The 12,010-nt window shown below is 38.8% G+C and overlaps 1 long non-coding RNA gene across 1 annotated transcript; it reads left to right on the plus strand.

Annotated features, from left to right (window-relative positions):
* Window positions 1–9,420: 9,420 nt before the first annotated feature.
* LOC111692128 lies at window positions 9,421–10,899 on the plus strand. The gene is made up of 3 exons (XR_002763147.1): window positions 9,421–9,529; window positions 9,609–9,683; window positions 10,805–10,899. It is a non-coding gene; the product is annotated as an uncharacterized LOC111692128 (long non-coding RNA).
* Window positions 10,900–12,010: the final 1,111 nt, after the last annotated feature.

Here is a 12,010-nt window from a genome sequence, read left to right on the forward strand (position 1 = left end):
AGCCTAAAAATCTTCACATTTTATTATGCAAGACAGATAATGTTTCTTCGAACTTGACACTTTATTTAGACATTATGTACCTATTGTATTATGTACTTGACCTTTACGTTTAGATCTACATATTGAAACTGACTTTTTAAATACGATTCACATACCATACAAAAATATGGAAGTTACACCATTTTATATAAATAACCAACTTAAATTGGCTTATTTTATCTATAATATACCGGGTGAGTTAGGAGAATCACATCAAGCTCCAGGAATGGATTCTAAACGTCAAAATAATAAAAAAACCTCAAATGTGATTATGTGATTTTCATTTATTTTCAAGTTATGATGTAGGTACATTTAAAAAAAATTATTGATATTCTATTAATCGTAGATTTCTTTGATTAAATGTTCAAAAACACCACCATTGACAATGACCTGTAAACATATTCTGCTTCTTCTACGAAGGGTGTCTGTAGCTCTCCTGATTGCTGCATATCTTTCTTTAATAAGTGTTGCAATATTGATACTTTGAATTAGTGCTTCCCGAGTGTTCACTTTCTGAACCAGCCCCATAAACAGTAGGTACTCTAGTGCTGTAAAGTCTGGAGATCTTGGAGATCGACTAATTAGGATCCTGGCAGTCAATCTTAACGTCCTGGAAACCTCTCGTTCAAATGTACCTTGACTGGATGAGCGAAATGTGCAGGAACTCCATCGTGTTAGTAGTACATTCACAGTCTCATGTTTATAAGAACATCTTCTAATAGTACTTGTAATTCATTTTGTAAAAAAAATAAGTAGTGGTCTCCTTTGAGTCGATTCTCCAAAATGAAAGAACCAATTAAATAACTATCGATCATACCACACCACATGTTTACCGAAAACCTATGTTGACTATTACTTTCGAGTTTTGTGTGAGAATTTTCGTCCGACCATACATAAGAGTTCCGAATATTAGTTATGCTGTCACGGGTGAATATTACTTCATCCTAAAAAAAAAGAATGCGGGATGCAACAAGATGATTATTATTGATCCATTGACAAAACTATATACGCTTAGCATAATCTTCTGGTTGTAGGTATTGTACCCATTGTACATGGTACATACGTATATAAGCCTTGCTTGTGGAGGTTTTTTTTACTCATTTTTGTGGAATGCCCAATTGAGTAGCAATTCTTCGTGAGCTGTTAGTTGTATCTACTAGAATATTTTCAACTTTTTCTAAAACTTGTCAATGATCTCGTTCAGATGTTATACTAGCACTGCAAAGCTTTCCGTTCTCACACTCTTGAAAACTCTGATAAATACATTTTTATCAGGGCATCCCTAATGTGGAAACCCTTGACGATATTCTTCAACAGCAGCATTAGTATGTATTCCCCTTACAAAAACCATAAACAAACACACCACATATTTGTATACTCTAAATTTAAATAAGTTCTTGGCATTTTGTAACACTTTGATTATACAAAAGTGAAGGTAATTAAATGCTAAACTATTTGCAACACACATGACACTGAGAAATATCCTACTTTTGAACTTGACATACCTACTCTGATTTCAAATTTTAAAATTTGTAATTACGCTATAACTTGAAAACAAATGAAAATCGTTATAACAACATATAAGTTTTTTTTATTTTGACGTGTGGAATCCATTTCTGGAGTTGTGCGATTCTCCCGACACACTCTATACAGGGTGATTCACAACTTATCCCAAAAAATTTGGGAATAGATGCGGCATGAGAAATGGAGTCAATATTGTAAAAAAAAAATTGTAAAATCCTTATATATAGTTTCTGAGAAAAAAAATTATTGAAGTTATAGCACATTAAGCCACTACATAGCTGGACAACTGTAGTCTCTAGCGTCATTCGCAATATGCGTGGAGAGCCATGTGACTCCTAATACTAAAATCCGTCGTTGCGGTAGTTTTTACCTGTTATCTGTGGTATTTACATCAGTTTTTTAGTAGTTAGTGTCAAAAATGGCTTGCGTGTATAGCAACTCAGAGTTGATGGATATCGTTTTAATTTATGGTGAAGCAAGACAACATTTGTATTATGGTGAAGTATTTGTGTTATGGTGAAGCAAGACATCATTTGTGTTAGTTCGTAGAAAATGAGTAAGACGGACCCAAATGTGTTTACACGTGAGTGGATAAAATTTTGAACAATTGCTGTTGCAGCATCGGGTATGTCAAATGATTTTATTATTTAAAAACATAAATTAATTTTATTAATAATTAATAAAAGGCAAAAGCATTTGAATTTGCCGATATAAAATAGGTGCGATAAAATTCTATTTACATATTTCTTTCCTTGTGAAAGTTTTTGTCCGTTTTTATCACGCCGCCATACCGGTCGCATTGTGCAAGTTCAGGTTTTACAGTGGACCAGTATTCAGTGCCGTGCAGAAGTGTATTTTTAAATCAATTTCGAACTGACCTTTTTCATTTTTTTTTTACAAAATTGTATTTGTAAGGGTCCCCTGTACATCCAGAATTTTTTTTTGGATAAGTTCTGAATCACCCTGTATATACCGTAATGTAAATATAGTACAATAATTTAAGTATGACCTGGTCTCAGTTGACGACCTTAGGTGTTTGGGAGTGTGTGTTATGTTTTGTTTGCTCGTGTTTTTTGTCTCTGGGGGCCTCGTCATTGCTAGAGGACCGTGTCGTGTCTTTTTTGCGTTTGTTTGTGCATGAGGAGCGGGTGCGAGAATATGTGTTTTGTCTTGTGTTTGTCTGTTAATTAGTTGTCAAGTTTTTTGTTTAGTTTTATTGTGTTTTCGTCTGATTGTTTTAGTGTTATTTCCACGTTGGCAATTTGTCAGTGTCTGTCATTTTGTTCGATTAGTTTCACATACTTCTATCCTATACTGATCATTACCTATAGTTTCAATGGATGACCTTGTTTCCAAAAAGTTGGGGCGAGACGTACTCCGTGTGTTTTGCGCATGTCCAATAATTAGGCGCGGTTGCATTCAAATTTAAAAGATTGTCACGGCATGCTCTGTACTATAGCCGATTATATATGTGGGTACACATGTTGCAAGTGACCCATTTTTAAGGACAACGTCAAGAACGCCGCCGGACGCACCACGGGGTTCCCGGCTTGTTCAATAATAGCTATTTATGATATACGTGTTAAAAGTAAGATTTTATTTTGTGAGTGAAGATGATTAAAAAACGGGCGTAGCGAGTTTTTTAACTTCACGAACACTAGTGTTAAAAGTAACTTACTTTTAACACGCGTGTCAAAAAAGTGACATTTTTAACATTAAAAATGACAATTAAAAAGCCCACTTTTAACAGTTTTGTAGAAAAAATAGTGTATGATATACGTGTTAAAAGTGATTTTATTTTGTTCGTGAAGTTAAAAAACTCGCTACGCTCGTTTTTTATTCATCTTCACTCACAAAATAAAATCTTACTTTTAACACGTATATCATAAATAGCTATTATTACCGTTGAGAGAGCGTTTTATTCTTGCTGTACAGCGAAAGCAACCCTCAAGTGGTGACCCCGACGTGATCTTTTCAGCGAAAGTACGCGATTTTGTGCAATTAGAGTGGTTTATATTTCGCGCAACGTAGCAAGCGACATGAGCCTCAACGAAGAAAACCAAGTCGAAAATTATACCGCGACGGAAGTGAACCATGTCGCAGTGAAACTTCCACCATTTATTTCGGACGATGTAGAGATGTGGCTTCAGGTAGTGGACAGAAGTTTTCGAATAGCGAAGTGAAGAGACAAAGTTTAATTACCTCGTTACTGCTCTAGAGAGGAACGTGATGAGTGAAGTGCGCGAACTGGTGATGAATCCACCCCAAGACAAGCCTTATTCCGTACTTAGGTCAGCTTTAATAAGACGACTGAGTACGTCTCAGCAACAAAAAAGGAGGCGACTCCAGAGCGCGAAGAAATCGGGGATTCGAAACCGTCTCAGTTTTTGCGCCGATTAAGAGCTTTAGCAGGGTCTACCGTTTCCGATTCGCTCCTACGCACGCTGTGGATAGGGCGCCTGCCGTCTAGTGTACAGGCAATTCTCGCGACTCAGAAGAATGCCGCGTTGGACGATGTCGCGGAGGTGGCCGACGCAGTTATGGAGACAGTAATGCCCGGCACAGCGCTCCAGGAGGTGGCCAAATCCAGTCCAAAAGACGACAGACTGAATTGCATCGAGAAACAGTTAGTGGAGATGTCGCAGGCAATGACGAAGCTGTTCGCGAAGAGTGAACCGCGGCGACCGACTACGAGAACACCCAGATCGCGTTCGCAAGACCGATCGCGAAGCCATGACAGTGACAGTGGTCAGTGCTGATACCACCAACGTTTTGGTGACCGCGCTCGCGAGTGTCGCGATCCGTGCACGTATCATTCGGGAAACGAGGCGGGCAGTCGGTGATGGCGAACAGCGACCCGTGCCCGATTCCGCGCCGTTTGTACGTTACGGATACGTACTCCATCAAGGTCCAGTTTCTCGTCGATACGGGTGCTGATCTTTGTGTATATCCGCGTGCGCTAGTGAAATCGTCGCGATCGAAATCAACGTATGAACTTTCCGCGGCAAATGGTACATCAATTGCTACGTACGTCACAGTGACAATGACATTAAACCTCCGGTTGCGCCGTTGTTTTACATGGCAATTTGTCGTTGCAGACGTCTCAAAACCGATAATTGGTGCAGATTTTTTATCTTTTTATGGACTACTGGTGGATGTGCGCAACAAAAGACTGCTTGACCAAACAACGCGAATTACGTCTCCAGGCCAACTCGCGCATTCTGCGACACCCTCAGTCAGGACGATTTCCGGGGAATCCTTGTTCCATCGCCTGCTCAAGTAGTATTCGGACATTACGCGTCCTGCAGCTCCTTCTGCGGCTGTACAACACCAAACCAGGCACTACATTGAGATAACATCTGGTGCCCCCGTCGCTGAGAAACCGCGTAGATTAGCGCCAGACAAATTGCGAGCAGCGAAAAAGGAATTCGACGATATGCTAAGATTAGGTATCGCCCGTCCTTCGAGCAGTGCGTGGGCGTCACCCTTACACCGCGTGCCAAAAAAGGGTGAAGAATGGCGACCATGTGGCGATTATCGTAGGCTTAAAGCACGAACGCGTCCAGACCTATATCCTGTGCGACATATTCAGGACTTTGCACAATCATTTCGAGGTAGAAAATTATATTCAACCATCGACCTGATTCGCGCTTTTCATCAAATCCCCGTCGCGGAAGAAGATATTCCCAAGATAGCTATCACTACACCTTTCGGGTTATTTGATTACACGCATGTGACCTTTGGGTTACGCCATGCAGCTCAAACCTTTCAACGCTTCATAGACGAGGTTTTACGCGACTTGAATTTCTGCTACGCGTACATCGACGACATCCTTGTAGCATCATCGTCTGAAGAGCAACACCTTCCTCACCTGGAAACACTGTTCCAACGGCTGCGGAAGTACGGCGTCGTAAAGTCCGCAAAGTGCGTGTTCGGACAAAGCGAAGTGAAATTCCTCGGTTATCTGGTGTCAAGTGAGGGCACGCGACCGCTGCCCGAAAAGGTCGAGGCAATAAAAGACTACCCGCTGCCTACGACAATAAAGCAATTACGACAATTCCTTGGTGCCCTTAATTTTTACCGACGGTTCGTACCCAACGCAGCAGGTACCCAGGCGCCACTGAATGACCTGCTTAAAGGGGATGTTAAAGGGAAAGCACCCATAAATTGGACAGAAAACGCGAAAAGTGCTTTCGAGGCGGCTAAGGAGAGCTTAGCACAGGCAGCTCTACTCGCGCACCCCGGTGAAAATACGAAAATCGCTCTAGTGTGTGACGTTTCTGACTTTACAATTGGTGCCGTAGTGCAACAAAAAGTTGAGGACGATTGGGAACCGCTAGGGTATTTTTCAAAAAAACTTAACCCAGCTCAGTGCAAATACGCTGCTTACGACCGCGAACTTCTTGCGATTTACGAAGCAGTTAAATACTTCCGGCATATGGTCGAGGCAAGAACATTTGCGGTTTACACCGACCATAAGCCTCTTACGTTTGCCTTCGCGAAAAAGTCAAGTCAGTGTACACCGCGACAATTCCGCTATCTAGACTTCATTGGCCAGTTTACGACAGACATTCGTCACATGGCTGGTCGCTGATCGCCTTGTCCAGGGTAAACGAGATATGCGCGACTTTAGACTATGAGGCACTGGCAGCATCGCAACAAAATGACGACGAAATTAAGGAGTACATCGACGGACAACACGGCCTCACACTAAAGCGTATCAAAATACCCGACACGAACGCGACTGTATTTTGTGACGTATCTACGGACGTGGCCCGGCCGTTTATCACCAAGCCATTTCGTAGAGTAGTATTCGACTCGATGCATCGTCTTTCGCATCCCGTTATTAACGCCACAGTCTAGCTCCTTACGCAACGCTTCGTCTGGTCGTCAATAAAGCGTGATAGCAGACAATGGACCCGTTGCTGCGTCGAATGTCAACGCGTAAAAGTGACACGACACATAACTTCTCCGACAGGTTAATTTCAACCTTCGTCAACGAGATTTGAACATATCCACGTGGATATCGTCGTGATGCCGCCATCCGAGGGCTTCCGCTACTGCTTAACCTGCGTAGACCGTTTCACCAGGTGGCCAGAAGCAATCCCACTAAAGAACCAGGAGGCAGAAACAGTAGCTCGCGCTTTATATGCGAATTGGATATGCCGATTTGGATCACCCTTGCGAATAACGACGGATCAGGGTCGACAGTTCGAATTGCACCTCTTCAGACGCCCGAATAGTTTACTAGGTACGACTCATCTCCATACCACCGCATATCACCCAGCAGCAAATGGCATGGTAGAGCGTTTTCGCCGCCAATTAAAAGCAGCGATAAAATGCCACCAAAACGATCGATGGACTAGCATTCACGTGCAGCATGGAAAGAAGACATTCAAGCTACCGCGGCCGAGATGGTGTACGGACAACATCTACGCCTAGCCGGAGAATTTCTTCATTCCCGCAGGACGGACGAAGAGCTCAGCACCGAAGCGAATTTTGTTAAGGACTCAGACATCATATGGAAAGCTTACGTCCAGCAGCAGTTAAACGCTATGGCGAGAAGATGCCATTCGTTTTTAAAGACTTGGCAACAGCGACACATGTTTTTGTGCGTGCGGACGGCGTTAAAACTCAATTACAGAACCCATATGATGGTCCGTTTACAGTGATCAAACGCGACGACAAAACATTCAAGGTGCTAGTGCGTGGTCGCGAAGTTAAAGTGTCCATAGACAGAGTAAAACCCGCATACGCGGGTGTTTGAATGATGCGACAGCTACCAGGGACGAGGACAATAGCCTTCCATCAACTTCCGCCCCATTATCCGTGCCAACCACACCCAAGGCAATTACCACTAGGTCCGGTAGAAGGGTCCGTTTCCCTGACCGGCTGCAAATTCCGTGATGGCATCCATACTGGCAGGGGGGTGTGTGGGTACACATGTGACCCATTTTTAAGGACAACGTCAAGAACGCCGCCGGACGCACCACGGGGTTCCCGGAAGCCGACCCCTGCAGAGTGGCGCCAGGACCATGGATCTGCCACCGACTACCAAGCTACCTACGACCGATTTCAACCACAAAGCACTCTCCAACGAACACTCACACAAGTTTTCTATACATTAGTTTTCAATAAAATTCATTATTATTACCGTTGAGAGAGCGTTTTATTCTTGCTGTACAGCGAAAGCAACCCTCATATACATATAAGATATTAAATCTATTTTCACTGAGTTCACTTCAATTTCTAAATGTTTGCTTTTCTACCATTTTCTTCTATGAGTCCTCTATCGATAGGCTCCTTATCTAACACATTATTTTACTATTTATTAATTTCAATAAATAACGTAAGTATCTGCATAACCTATTTAATATTTTGTAGGCTCAAATAAAATAAAACAGAATACAAAGGACCCCGCACAAACCTTATGGGAAACTTCGTTCGGTCAATTTTAATGAAATTTTGGGAATAGGTTGTTTTTGTTATGAGGAACAAAAGTCTTCATGTGCCCAAAGTTCGCTAATGGTCAGTTTCCGAGATATTCGATGTTAAAAGTTGATAAGGCGAATGCGTGTCAAGCACGTGTTTAAGAGTCCGTTCTCTGTACACTGCTAAGGTATCGCTGCGGGGTCGGGTGCACGGGCGTTACAGCTGGAGGCGGAGACTATCGCTCTCCCACTACGAAGATTTTACAGTAGACGTATTTAGATTGATTTAAACGAGCCACTAACGTTACAATTTTTACTTCAATAATTGTGTCAATTTCGAATTAATACAATTATTGTACCGCAATTGTATACAAACAAATTTCATCGCAATACAAAATTGAATAACCGACATCCCGAGGACGTCAATTTAACGCTCCTTCTCTTTTTTGGTTTTATGAAAAAATGTTATTCTTGACGAAGAATTCTGCATGGCCTAAAACCCAAAATGAAATAATCAGATTTCAATTTTTTGCAGTCGTATACGAGGTTTGTCGAAAAATATAAATTTTGCTCAAGAGTAAAGTAACTTTATTTTTTAAAATATCGACAATCGCTATTAAAAGTTGATCCAAATAGAAAACTACGGTCAGATATCCAATATTATCCATTTACCATTAAAAAACAGATTTTGTTATTTTTACAAACTCTTCTCCGTATTAGCATTGATAATTTGCGTCTAGAGATAGACATTAAATCTAACAGGTAAGGTAGTCGGATTTTTGTAATTTTTGATATTTATGGTACGTGTAGTTTGGACCTTGAATAAGAATTTTTCGAAGTAGTTCGACGCAATGTTCATAAATTACCGAGATAATCGATTTTGAAGTTTTACTTGACAGCTAAATCCACTAGATGTGACACATTCTTCAACTGTGAGCGTGGCCTAATAGATAGCGTTCGGCACTGACAGTCACGAAATCGCTGGTTCGAGTCCGTCGCGTGATATATATTTTTTTCGTAACACACCATATGGTATTTTATTATTTTTTTCATCTCGAAAATTATGAACAAACGAAATATTATAATAAATACTTATGTATATGTAGGAATATTCTTCAAATATTTCATTAAAAAGCACAATTGGTTGATAAACAATATTTATTATGAACTAACAATAAGATTTCATTAAAAAAAACAAACGAGGTCAGGTAGGATGTTCTTTTATTTTATATTTATGTTACTATTTGACACGCAGTGTGGCACGAGCCAGAATAGTAGTTATCATAAAAAAAATGGGAAGCAGAAATTTTTTAAGCATCTAGCTTCCTTTCTTTTTTTTTCTGATCTCGAAAATTATGAACAAACGAAATATTATGATAACTGTATGTAGGAATATTTTTCAAGTGTTTAATTAACATTNATTTCAGTTTAAAATGGCAATAGGATTAAAGTTAGGTTGTTTGCATTTTCTAAGTTATATGCGTAGGAGCGTAGGTGTACATACAAAATGAACTAAAAACCAGTAAATGTGAGCGGTAAGTTGCACAATTTAATAATTAAATTAACACTACATAAAATATAATCGAGGGTTGTTATGAATACAATTAATTTCAGCAGATAATCCCGCCTCTTTGACGTCTAATTTATCCAGGTCTGGAAAAATTGTACAAAAGGCGCTGCAAATGATTCGTAAATATTTTTTTTTACTTTATATAAATATTTTTTCAATATATTTTATTTAATGTTGGCCACCTTCATTTTAAGAAGGGAAATCAAAGCATGTTTTGTAGGTACTGATTTGCTGTTCTCTCATATAAATCCTATTATTTCCATTATTATTTTGGACTATATTATAAAAATTAAAGAACATACTTGCAGATAATAATTATTATCTATTAATTAACAGTGTATGAATTTGCCCTGAGTGAAATAATTGACCAGTAAAACTGTTTAAAAGTTTAGCGACGGTAACAATTGCTGAATTTGGATAAATGGATACTCATTCAACGGATACAGAATTTTAAAAAATAATTCAAATTATTGAGGAATATGGGATAAGAGGGCTTATACAGTGTGACCCATTTGAAACTGGGACTCCCCCATAAATTTTTTATTTACAGAGCGATTTTGACCAACTTTTCTTGAATTATAGAGAGGAAAACAGTATACTTTGGGAAGTGTCATCCTTTTTGTACAAAAATCAAGACCTACTAGATCATCTTATTTGAGGGGCAAAAATTGTAGAAACTATATTAGTAATTTTTTTCGAAAAAATTCAAGTACGCCACTGAATTAAGCCTCTCCTAGAATAAACCTGAATAGACTGGAAGTAGAAAGAACAATAATTTTATTGTTTGTAAATTTTTTGTTTTTTTTTCTTTCCATTTATTTTTTTGTTTTTTTATATGGCAATGGTTCTTCTTCATTTTTATTTCACAGATTAGAGAATGAAAACATGAATCCATAAACATAGAACGATTAACAATTTGGTAAATAAAGTAAAATAATTCAATGCAATATTTTTTTATAAAATTTGGGACAGGCCCATTTTAGGAGTTGCTTAATTCAATGACGTACTCAAATTTTTTTCTAAAAAAATTGCTAACATAGTTTCCTCAATTTTTACTCCTCAAAAATGGTCTAATAAGCCTTGGTTTTTCTACAAAAAGGATCACATTTGCTCCTAAAGTACACTTTTTTCCCCTTTACAATTTAAAAAAGTTGGGCAAGTTCGCCTCGTAAATAAATATTGTATGTGTGTGTTCGGGTTTGAAATAGATCACCCTGTATATACACTGATTTGTATACAGGAACATCCAAAATGTCTCTAAATGGTGATAGTGAATCCTCTGAAGATAATAAAGTTTCATGTCGATGGCATCGTGCAGTAATATCTTCAGATGAAGAGGGAATGAAAATATATCCACAAAAAAACACGTCCAGGGCAGAAAAAGAAGCAGTGGTCGTTAAAAGAAATAAGTTTAAAAAATTCAATATTTGTAAAAGAAAGAAGCAAAGATGTAAACTATTCTTTTATTTTTTATTTTATGTACTTATTAAAATTAAAAAATATATGTATTCTATTGTGGTTTGTTTTACCGCCGCCTCTGCGATATTAGATCTGACGGTTTATATAGTTATGGTTATCTAGCAGAAAACGCGATTAAAACTAATTTTAATATATACGGTGCCAGAGTGTACATACAATAATTGGAAATATACGGGGTCAGTTGGGCATATAACGTCATAATAATTTGGGTGCGAGAACGTGTATTTAGCTTTTGGTGTCATTCGGTTGTTTTACATATATATATAGACCTATCATTTGCACATGCGAGGCCTGTAATTACATATAACTCATACAAACGAGGCCCGTTTTGCACATGCGAGGCCCGAAATCGGGCCTCGCATGTAAAATGCGTGTATGTACAGTTATTTTCCTTTCCCTACCCCCCTGTAGCAACCTGTCAATTTTTTTTTTGGACTCACAAGTGATGTGCATATCACCTCTTATACAGTTTTTAGTTCATTCAATATTAGGTAGGGGTCGCCTCAGTAGTCCTGTATATAATTGGGAGTAACAAATGCGAGGCCCCCATACATACGTTACATTTACAAAGCAATTGCAAACTCCGAGGCCCTTAAACATGGCAACAGTGCTAATTTATTAAAGCATAGGCTAGGTGTCTTTTCCAAGCGTTTTAATAATTTTCTGTAAAATATTTGTAATAAGTGTATGCTATAGAATACTCTTCCGTGCATTAAAAATTATCGAAAATTCAGTGCAAGAAATCGTGTTGCTTATAAATAGCTTGAAGTTCATTTTGAATGCGTTTTCTTAAAGGCAACACACTTTGAATGCTGAATTTTGAGATTGTTTTTAATGCACGAAATATATTTATTAAACTATTTCCAGAACAAAACAGAACAAGATAGAAATAAATAATTTTCGAGTTTTTATTGTTTCAATGTCGTTTTGGCTGTCAAGCCCAGTGCAATTTTCGCTGAAGTTTATT

This window comes from Anoplophora glabripennis, unplaced genomic scaffold (assembly GCF_000390285.2).
Source record: "Anoplophora glabripennis isolate ALB-LARVAE unplaced genomic scaffold, Agla_2.0 scaffold984, whole genome shotgun sequence".
Lineage (NCBI taxonomy): Eukaryota > Metazoa > Arthropoda > Insecta > Coleoptera > Cerambycidae > Anoplophora > Anoplophora glabripennis.